Genomic DNA, 10,854 nt, shown 5'->3' with positions numbered 1-10,854 from the left:
GAGCTTTGTGCCTAGAGACTTTGTTTGTTTAGAAGGTCAGGATTCTGTCTTGATATACAGATAGCCAGAGAGATTAAGGGTGGATCACACTCTGAAAGAAGGGGCAGCTGTCAGGGTCTAAGGGGTCTGAGCTGCCTCTGGGGCCTCAGTGGGCTGCTTTGGATCTTAAATGAGTGTGGAGCAGGGAGAGGAAGTTCAGAAGTAGTGGGCAGTGAGCCAGAAGGGATCCCCAGTCAGTTTCGGGAGCGCTGGTGTGGAGTGGATAAAGCCAGTGAGGACACAATGGAGACAACGGAGCACCAGAGAACCCAGAGCGAGGAAGCTGGGCAGCTGGACACTTCGCCAGTCAGGCCACCTACAGTCTGCAGCCAGAGCCTCAGATCTTACACTGGCAGCACACGGGGACACAGCAGCTGGACTGGCAGCAACAGGGCTTACAGCAGCTGGACTGGCAGCAGGATGACCCACAGCCTGAGGAGCAGCAGCAGGGTTTGCAGCAGCTGGACTGGGAGCAGCCACAAGAACCACATCCCCCCTTGGAGCCCCCACAGGAGCCACAGCTGGAGCAGGAACAGGCTGGCACACAGCAGCACACAGGCTTGCAGCAGCAGACGGGCACACAGCAGCTGGAGCCACAGCCCCCACAGCCGGAGCCACAGCCCCCACAGCCAGAGCCACACCCCCCACAGCCAGAGCCACAGCCTCCAGAGCAGCCACAGCAGCCCATGGTTCTGGTGGATTGAGGGTGGAGCAGGTAGAGGAGCAGGTGAGAGGGAGGTGCAGGTGTGGAGCTCCCTGAGCCTGGGCCCCTTATATCCCTGGGTAGCGTTGCTCTGAGACCTCAGTCACTCCATCACTGCCAGCACTTCCTGGGTATGTGATTATCTGTTTGCTGGACTTCGGGTTCTCATTGGCCTGATCCAACACCCACCTGCTTACCTTTCTAAATGTAGCCACTTCCTCCTTGGAACTGGACCTTGTACTGAACCTGATCACCTGCCTTCTGTTTTCCTCATGTGACTGGCAGAGGACAGGTTTTCTACAAAGATCATTTGGGTAGTTTTCTTCCCACCAATGGCACCACGTTTTCTTTGAAACTGTGATCTCTGTGTAAAGAGAATTTTTTAAAAACTAAGCTTTCATCCATATAATTAAAGAGGCAAATTGAGGAACAAATGTTGTATCCTGGTTCTGTCTTAACACGTGGGTGCACGGCATTCAACCTCTCCTCCACCAGCCTGAGGTCGTGGGGTGCTCAGGACTCCTGGCTGCTGCATACACAGCCTCACATGATGAGTATTGTTTATGTTAAAAATCTTCAGGAATTTCATGGGTGGATGGGGGATCTCATTTATCATCCTGCTGTGAATCTCTTCAATTAACTATTAGTGAGGGTGGTTCTTTTACTCCAATATAAATTATATACTTTTTTGACTTCTATTACTGCTTCAAAAGTTATTTGGATATTGAGAGAATGAATCCCTCGTGTCCAAACAGTGCACTTTGTTTTTCCACAAGTGTGTACTTGAGTTTAATTTCTGACGTTTTTAAACACTATTCTCACTTTGTCTTGTCATTTTATTTTCTGCCTCGCCAACATTATTAGATGGTAAAAATGAGTATCTTTCAAGCTTTGGGTGAAAGGTCTTGTCTTGTCTGGAAGAGGTGAGAGAGAGGGTTATAGGCTCCGTAGTTCCCTTACTAATGGGGGCCGGGGGGGCAGGGGACTGAGAGAAACCCACAGAGAGGGAAGTGCTCACTGTGCTGAAACACCCTCTTCCCAGGGAACACGCTGAGTGAGAGCAGGCAGCCCTGTGTGGCCACAGTTCACTCCTCCCGACGGGACGCGGTGAGGCTGGGGTGGGGACATTTCATAAGACCTGGATCGTGAGCGCAGAGCCCAGGCATCCTAACAAATCTGTCCCCCACCAACCCTGCCCGAGGCCGCACTGGATGTGAGCAGACCATCACGCACCCCAGGCGCTCGCCAGAGCTTGGCAGCTCTGCCCTCAGGTGCTGGGTAAAGGGAACCAGGAGCATCCCTTTTGGTTCGACATAGGTAGAAGATCTAGACAGGACTGGCCAAACCCAAGAGAGGTCACGTGAGATTCTGTAACAGCTGTGAAAACAAACCTTAAAAAACGAAAGGAGGAGGAAAGGAAGGAAACAAACCTTTCTGAGTGAACTCACCCTTCAGGAGACAAAAGTAGATTTCCTGCAAATTGTTGAGTTATGCCGCAGATAATAACAAATATGGCAGCAAATTACAAATATGGCATGGTAACTTTAATAGGGCTCTCAGTTGAGATGGTAAAAATAGAGAGTAAGTTTTATTTTGTTTATTTGTTTATTTTTTGAGATGGAGTTTTGCTCTTTTGCCCAGGCTGGAGTGCAATGATGTGATCTCGGCTCACTGCAAACTCCGCCTCCCAGATTCAACCAATTCTCCTGCTTCAGCCTCCCAAGTAGCTGGGATTACAGGCACCCGCCACCACACCCCACTAATTTTTGTATTTTTAGTACAGATGGGATTTCACCATGTTGGCCAGACTGGCCTCAAACTCCTGACCTCAAGGGATCTGCCTGCCTCGGCCTCCCAAAGTGTTGGGATCACAGGCATGAGCTTCCGCGTCCGGCCTACAGAGTAAGTTTTAAAAGGAAGAGTGGAGGCCTTGGGAAATAAATGAGCACCAGAGGGAGGTCATTACGGTTCGAGTTGGTGGTTAGGAAGAGTGAGGAGCGGAACGGAGGTGGCCAGGACTTGGGTTGATGACATCCAAGAAAGATGCGAGATACTCACAGTGTGGCTAAAGCACAAAGCCGTGGAATCACCAGAGAGAGGCTGGCAGACGAGGAGGACAGGAAAGCCACAGCATCGGTGTAAGTAGCAGAGCCTTTAACAAATGGAGCAGAAAACAGATTCAAAAGTCAAAGAAATGCGCCATGGCCCGCAGGAAGATCTGAAAGTTTAGCCCCAAAGAGCATAAAGCATGCTCCAGGAAAGAATGAACGCAGAACGCTGAGGACCGAGCCCCTGGTGGTTTGGTGACGGAACTCCAAAGGCTGAATCAACATTGCCTCTTCTGCAAATCACCGGCCAGTCCGCCGTGGCTGTCTGGGCTGAGGGTGCTCATAGCTAGCTGGTCCTAGATGCTCCTCAGAGAGGTCGTAAACCCAGAGATAGGGGATCAATTTCTCCAAAAAGCAGACAAAACCAAACGTGACCCAAGAATATGGCGACAAAATGTCCTTCAAGTAGAAGAAAACAGGAAGGCAGCCTTCCAAATGGCAGAAATCTAAGATGACAGCACCTGGGACTCTGGGGAAAGTCATACGGACCCCACACAACTGGGATTTATTCCAATTAAAGAAGTGAGGCAGGGACAGGCAAGGCAAGAAGCGCTGAGGACAACAGAATGAAGACCAGCACTGAGCCATTAACTACACGGGCGATGACTAGTTGCGGCAGAGCCCACCTGCATTCCCAGAGAGAAAAATGAGCCTGATAATATCTCTGCTCTCCACCTACTCGGGCCTTTCCACAGCCTCCAGGTGGGTGAGGGCTACAGCCAAGGATGGACCCGGTGTCCTAGGGCAGGGGTCCCCAACCCCCAGGCTGCAGACCATGGCCTGTTAGGAACCAGACCGCACAGAAGGAGGTGAGTGGAGTGTGAGCGAGCATGGCCTCCCATCCCTTCAGCTGCCACATTAGATTGTCATAGGAGCGAGATTCCTACTGTGAACTGTGCGCACGAGCGAGCTAGGGTGTGTGCTCCTTACAAGAATCTAATCCCTAACGATCTGAGATGGAAGCGTTTCATCCTGAATCCAGCCCCCAACCACACCCCTGGATCCGTGGCAAAATTGCCTTCTACAAAACCGGTCCCTGGTGCCGAAAGAGAGTGGGGGTTTGCTGCCCTCGGGTGCACTTGTAAACGGCCCTGCATTGGCGTTGCTGGTCGGCTGGCCTCCCTGGTGGGCATCGACCCCTCGCCATGCCCGTGGGTCAGCACCATCTCTACCATCTCATGGGTGCTACTGTTTCTGTGCTTTTCTTATTTTTACTTTTTCCTTTTCATAGGCTTTTAAAATTCTCTTTTCTTGCTTCTATGGACTTGAAGAAGGTTCTTTCTTCCTTTTTCCTCTTTTTCTACTGCTTTGCACTGACGTTTTTATTTCTACTTTTCCCCAGTGGTGACTGTGAAAATTTTAACATGCATGTTTAACACAGCCTGAGATCAGCCACCATCTTCCCCTGGCCCGGCACAGAGGCAGGTGATCCCCTCAGACTAGCGTCTCCTGCGCCAACCCGAGTGCCGTCCAGTGTTTCTGATCCGCCTTCTTCCCGTACCCCCAGCCAGTCGTGAGCATCCCACCCGTCATTTCTTCTTTAGATACAGAACGTTTACCTTCACGAGAACCTCATACTTCCATCCGGTTGAAGAAGACACTTCTGTCCCTCAGCTCACGGTCAGGCACGCCGTAGCTACTCGTTACACCTGCTGAGGTGAACGTGTGAGTCCTTCTCTCCCTCAAGGCACTTTTGTAATGAGCACAAAACGGTACCTTTCCCGACGGTGAGCCATCTTAGCACTCTTGGAACAAACCCTACTTATGACTTGCTATTTTTAAATAATCATATTGGAGTCTTCTATTTGATTCAGAAATTGTGTGCATTTGTTAATAATGAAATGAAGTTTAAAATTTGTTTTACTGGCCTTACCTTTTTCTTTTCTTTCTTTTTTTTTTTTTTTTTTTTTTTTTTTTTTTTTTTTTGTGAGACAGAGTCTCGCTCTGTCACCCAGGCTGCAGTGCAGTGGTGCAGTCATAGCTCCCTGCGGCCTCGACCTCCTGGGCTCAAGAAATCCTCCCACCTCAGCTTCCCGAGTAGCTGGAACTACATGTGTGCGCTCACACACCCAGCTAATTTTTGTACGTTTTTGTAGAGGTGAGGTATCACTACGTTACCCAGACTGGTCTCAAACTCCTGGGCTCAAGTGATCCTCCCACCTCAGCCTCCCAAAATGCTGGGACTGCAGATGTGAGCACCTTCACAAGATCTTTTCATTCTTCTCTGTCAAGCTCCAAATGTTGCTGGGTGGTTCTGGCTGGGGGTCTGGGGCTGCATCCCCTGAAGGCCCGGCTGGTGTTGACCCACTTCCAGGATGGTACATGCCTCGGCTTGTGGGTGGGAGGCCTCCGTTTCTCACCTGCAGGACTCTCCATGGGGCTGCTATTGGCACAGCATCTGACTTCACCCAGAAGTACTACCCAGTAGGAGTAGTACTGAGAGAGAGAGACAGAGAGAGAGAGACAGAGAGAGACAGAGAGAGAGAGAGACAGAGAGAGAGAGAGAGAGAGAGAGAGAGAGAGAGAGGTGTTGTACTACCCTTCATGTCCTAGCCTCCAAGCCCTGCGCCATCATGCTGTCTGCCATCTTTGTCACGAGAAACACACTTTGCTGCTGGCCTTCTCCTTGTCGCGTCTTCTGCAAGTCCTTCTGCTGGAGCCTTCCCTGCTGCACGGCATCAGCCAGCACTTTTCCATCTCAGGAAAAGCCACCCCTGAGCCTTCCTCTCATCTGAGTGTGGTTTCAGGTGGTGGAGGAGTAAAAATCTGTGGGGTCAGCCTAGCCCGTTTTAGAAGGAGAAATCCTTCCAGCTCTCTCTTACTTGGTGCCCCCTCTTCTGTTGGGTTCTTGATCTGAAACCTACAGATACAGGTGGACATCAGGTCCTGTCTAGATACTGCACAGTTAAGTTCTGTGTTTGTGCAGGTTTGTAGACTTGCTTAAGGAGAGGCTCTGTAAAAATCCACAGAAGAGTCTATGAACCCCAAGTAGTTAAGAAGGGGTCTGCAGATAATTCCAAATGTGGAACATGGGAGAAAAGACTACTCATATTCATGTCTGTTTTAAGCTGAAAAGGTGAAAAAAATAAAATTAACTAAAATTAAAATAGCAAATGATTAGACAGGAGCGTATGCACCTTATATAATACACACATTTCAGGGGCATTTTCTCAAAAGCTACATATTCATGGGGTTCCCCACCGGACAGGGTGGAGACCACTTCTATGTTGATTGTTCCATCAGAGGCTTGTAGGAGGTCCTCTGAGGATCCTCTTGGCCCAACTCAGCGAACCTGAAGGTCATCAATGGGCCACGAAGAACAAAGGCCCATGAAAGGGAAGATGTCCCCAAAGTAAAAAAAAGAAAAAGTCCTCTTGTACCCAAGGGAAGGAGCTGACCCAAGGGTGTCACTAGGAGTCAGTGCAGGTGTTGATAGGTTACTTCAGGGACTGGAGGTGAATGTATCAGGTACTGGAAGCAAACGTATCAAGCACTGGAACAAACGTATCCGGCGCTGGACGCAAATGTATCGGGCGCTGAACGCAAATGTATCAGGAAGCAAATGTATCTGCTTCCTCTGTTCCAGACCTGGAGGATGCCGCCACTGGCAGAAACAGCCAACACAAGGCGGCTCTCTCCTGATGGGTTTTCTGTTCCTCGCTGAGATGCAGCCCCCTATTCCAGAACAGAGTGGGGCTCCAGCACACGCGGGAAGAGTCACCGAGTGCCAGCCGGTGTCTACACCGTGGCCTGGGGCCCGTTGACTGGGGTCGGGGCACTCACAGGTATTGGGGTCACGGGAGCAAATGGCCATCCGGTTCCCTGCTCTCCACGGGCTTTCTTTAGCATCCAATGGGCCTGCACCCGAAGGTAGTTGCTGCTTCCCAGGCTGAGCCCGGCACCCGGAGCAGGTGGGCACCCGGGCGGGGCACCCCCTCCGCGCACCGTCCCTGGAAGGGCCTCTGCCGTCCGCAGGTGCCGCTGTGCGGGAGCCCCTGGGCCGGCCACGCTGGGGCGCAACCTGCTCCACAGCGACACCTGCGGCGGCAGGAGGAACAGCTGCAGGAGGCGATGACATCTGGGTCCTGACCCAGCGCAGAGAAGTGTCTGCCACTTGGAATGCTTGGATGTCCTTCTTCAAAAGGCAGCCTTCGATTATTTGAGGTTCAAGTTCCAGCAGGCAGCCTGCACTTTATCTGTCAACCCTGCCACCCCGGTGGTCCGAAAGGCCTGGAAGAAACCCCGGTTATCACAGGAGCACATTTTCCATGGGGAGCACGCAGCAAGCTCCAGAATAAGCACTTAAAATCCCCGTCCCAGTCAACACTCCAAACCTTCCAACAAAGTCTGACACCGAAAAGGACCCTGCCGAGCTGAGGGCTGAAGCCCCATGTCCTGGGACCTTTGGAAACAGCCCGCAGGCCAGGAGCTGCTGTGGACCGTGAAGGTGTAAAGCCCAGGCGTGTCCCAAGCAAGACACGTGGCTCCAGCAGAGGAATCTTCCCAGGAGCCCTGGGCTCGAAATCACCCTCAGCAAGACCAAGGCCTCTGAGCGAGTCACTGCCTGCTCATCGCTTCCTTCTTGTCACATGGAAAGGGGAACTCACCGTGGGACACTTGCTAGTGTTTACTCAGGGGCAGCTTCCATCGCAGACCTGACAGCACATTCGAGAACAGTGCGAGGAAAACAGGAGTTATTTATAAAAATGCAAAGCACAAGAGAATACCGGGACCAGTGGCACAAGCAGGAACCAGGAAGTGACCGTGTGCCCAGCCTCTCACCTGACCCTGGGCAGCAGTATAAAGAACCCGGGCTCAGGGAGCTCCACACCTGCACACCTCCCTCTCACCTGCTCCTCTACCTGCTCCACCCTCAATCCACCAGAACCATGGGCTGCTGTGGCTGCTCTGGAGGCTGTGGCTCCAGCTGTGGGGGCTGTGGCTCCAGCTGCTGTGTGCCCGCCTGCTGCTGCAAGCCCGTGTGCTACTGTGTGCCAGCCTGTTCCTGCTCCAGCTGTGGCTCCTGTGGAGGCTCCAAGGGGGGCTGTGGCTCTTGTGGGGGTTCCAAGGGGGGCTGTGGCTCCTGTGGAGGCTCCAAGGGGGGCTGTGGCTCTTGTGGGGGTTCCAAGGGGGGCTGTGGCTCCTGTGGAGGCTCCAAGGGGGGCTGTGGCTCTTGTGGAGGTTCCAAGGGGGGCTGTGGCTCCTGTGGAGGCTCCAAGGGGGGCTGTGGCTCTTGTGGGGGTTCCAAGGGGGGCTGTGGCTCCTGTGGAGGCTCCAAGGGGGGCTGTGGCTCTTGTGGGGGTTCCAAGGGGGGCTGTGGCTCCTGTGGAGGCTCCAAGGGGGGCTGTGGCTCTTGTGGGGGTTCCAAGGGGGGCTGTGGCTCCTGTGGAGGCTCCAAGGGGGGCTGTGGCTCCTGTGGGGGCTCCAAAGGGGGCTGTGGCCCTTGTGCCTGCTCCCAGTGCAGCTGCTGTAAACCCTGCTGCTCCTCCTCAGGCTGTGGGTCATCCTGCTGCCAGTCCAGCTGCTACAATCCCTGCTACTGCTCCTCAGGCTGTGGGTCATCCTGCTCCCAGTCCAGCTGCTGCAAACCCTGCTGCTGCCAGTCCAGCTGCTGCAATCCCTGCTACTGTTCCTCAGGCTGTGGGTCATCCTGCTGCCAGTCCAGCTGCTGTAAGCCCTGCTGTTCCCAGTTCAGCTGCTGTGTCCCTGTGTGCTGCCAGTGCAAGATCTGAGGCTGTGGATTCAGGCCTCATGTGAGTCCTGCTAATCCTGTCTTCCGAAGCTGTGACCTGTGCTTCATTGTTAAGCCTCAAACCACTGCTCAGAGTCCGTTCCCCGCTATAGAATGAAGCCGTATCTGGCTGCCTTTTCCTAAGGAGACTCCACCCTAATTAATGTCCATTGTCTCCCCTAACAAATTCTCTTCCCAAGTCACCTGCAACTAGGCTGAATCACCCCTCACCCGCTAGCCTTGCCTTTGCTTGTCTATTCAGAGGCCTGAGCTCCTGAACCCACTTGCAGTCCTGTCTTTTCCAGCTAGAGCAGCTGGCGATGACCCTCTCACCTGCAACAAGGTGTGCGTTTAAGAGGCTCCTTTGGAGTGGCTTTGCATGTCCAAAGCTCTGCTTTATCTTAAATGGAAACTAATAAAAATACCATGCTGACAAACTGAAACATATCTTGCTGATTTCTCTGTTGTTCGGCATCATTACTATGGCTATGGCTACGGTTTTCTTGTTCTTGTTGTATTTTGGACTGCTTGGGTCTGATGGTGATGTTGGTGGAAGGTGCTAGGATGGGGCTGGCTGTCTCCCCTGCCTCTCGTCTCCTTCCCGGCTGACCCCTCTTTTCTCAGAACCCCTCTCTCCCTAGGTCTTTCCAGCTATTGATCTGATGGAGACAGAACTGTTCCTCAGGTGAGGGCCACAGAAGCAGAAGATGCTGCTGAAAACGACGGGGGGTTGGGTGAGGGGCGGACGCGGTGGCTCACACCCATAATCCCAGCACTTTGGGAGGCCAAGGGGGGCAGATCACCTGAGGTCAGGAGTTCGAGACCAGCCTAGCCAACATTGTGAAACCCCATCTCTGCTAAAAATACAAAAATTAGCCAGGTGTGGTGGTGTGGGCCTATAATCCTAGCTACTCAGGAGACTGAGGCAGGCGAATTGCTTGAACTCAGGAGGTGGAGGTTGCAGTGAGCCTTGCACCATTGCACTCCAGCCGGGGGATAGAGCAAGACTCTATCTCAAAAAAAAGAAAAAAAAGAAAAAAAAAAGTGGCAATATTATTGGTGGGATATGTCCTAAGCCTAGAAAGAACACTAAAATAAAATTCCTAAGCTGTTTTTAGAAGTCATGGTGGCAGCAGGAGTGTGGTTGATATCCTGCTGTGAATGTTGTATGGAAAAAGCAAATGCATAAATTTGGTTGGTATCAGAACTAGAATTTTTGGTGTGGAACTGATGAGGTTAAGTAAAAGCCTTGTCATCCTGAATTTGAGTTAGACATATCGATATGAAATCATGATGTATTTTATCCAAATAAAAATAGTTTCCTCCTCCACTGAAGGACTCAGAAAGCATGAGCCACCCTGTAGCAGTGAACTCGCCTAGCACAAAGGCTGCTGTCTTCAAATGCTAGTTATTGTATCTCCCTGGAACCTGGCTTCTCTGGGGAACGGGCTGGAAGTGAACAAGGTAAATCTAGAACATCGTGTCATCCCAGAAAGCAGAGATGATAACTAAGACTAATGCAGTCACATCAAAAGAACTTAAGAGTCCACCGGGCAAGGTGGCTGACGCCTGTAATCCCAGCACATTGGGAGGCTGAGGCGAGTGGATCACTTGAGGTCAGGAGTTCGAGACCAGCCTGACCAACATGGTGAAACCCTGTCTCTACTAAATACAAGAAATTAGCCAGGTGTGGTGGTGCATGCCTGTAATCCCAGCTACTTGGGAGGCTGAGGCAGGAGAATCTTTTGAACCTGGGAGGCAAAGATTGCAGTGAGCTGAGATGGTGCCATTGCACTCCAGCCTGAGCAGCAAGAGCAAGACTTCATCTCAAAAAAAAAAAAAAAAAAAAAGGGGTAAGAGTCAAACCTGGAGAAACTCTGTATCTCTATAGACAGACCTGGGACAATCTGAACACCAATTTCTTAACTGGACTGATACACATCAAGTATGTTTAAACTAGGAGTGAGTAATCATACACACACACACACACAAGTAATAATACAGACAGTATGCAAACTGTAAAATGTAGTTGCCTTTAGAGGGTTCTAGGAATCAAGTCATTATTTTGAACATGACTAAATAAAGGAAAATAATCAGGCACTTATTCTGTCTCTGATAGACAAACTATATCTTATGGTAACCAAAAAATTAGAGGAAGTATTCCAGTTTATAAATAAAGAAGAAATCGTAGAATCAGAAGCTCACCATTTTGTAACCCCTAATGAAATAATGGGGCTATCAAATTTACTGCATGCAGCCAAATCACTGTTTAG

The 10,854-nt window shown here is 51.3% G+C and overlaps 1 pseudogene; it reads right to left on the bottom strand.

Moving 5' to 3' along the window:
- Positions 1-434: 434 nt before the first annotated feature.
- On the bottom strand, positions 435-9,056 carry LOC115893544 (annotated as a pseudogene).
- Between the last annotated feature and the right edge of the window lie 1,798 nt (positions 9,057-10,854).

The sequence above is a fragment of the Rhinopithecus roxellana genome, chromosome 15, assembly GCF_007565055.1.
Source record: "Rhinopithecus roxellana isolate Shanxi Qingling chromosome 15, ASM756505v1, whole genome shotgun sequence".
In the NCBI taxonomy this organism is placed as follows: domain Eukaryota; kingdom Metazoa; phylum Chordata; class Mammalia; order Primates; family Cercopithecidae; genus Rhinopithecus; species Rhinopithecus roxellana.
Note: the sequence above shows the minus strand (reverse complement) of the source record. Positions and strands in the feature narration are given on the sequence as shown.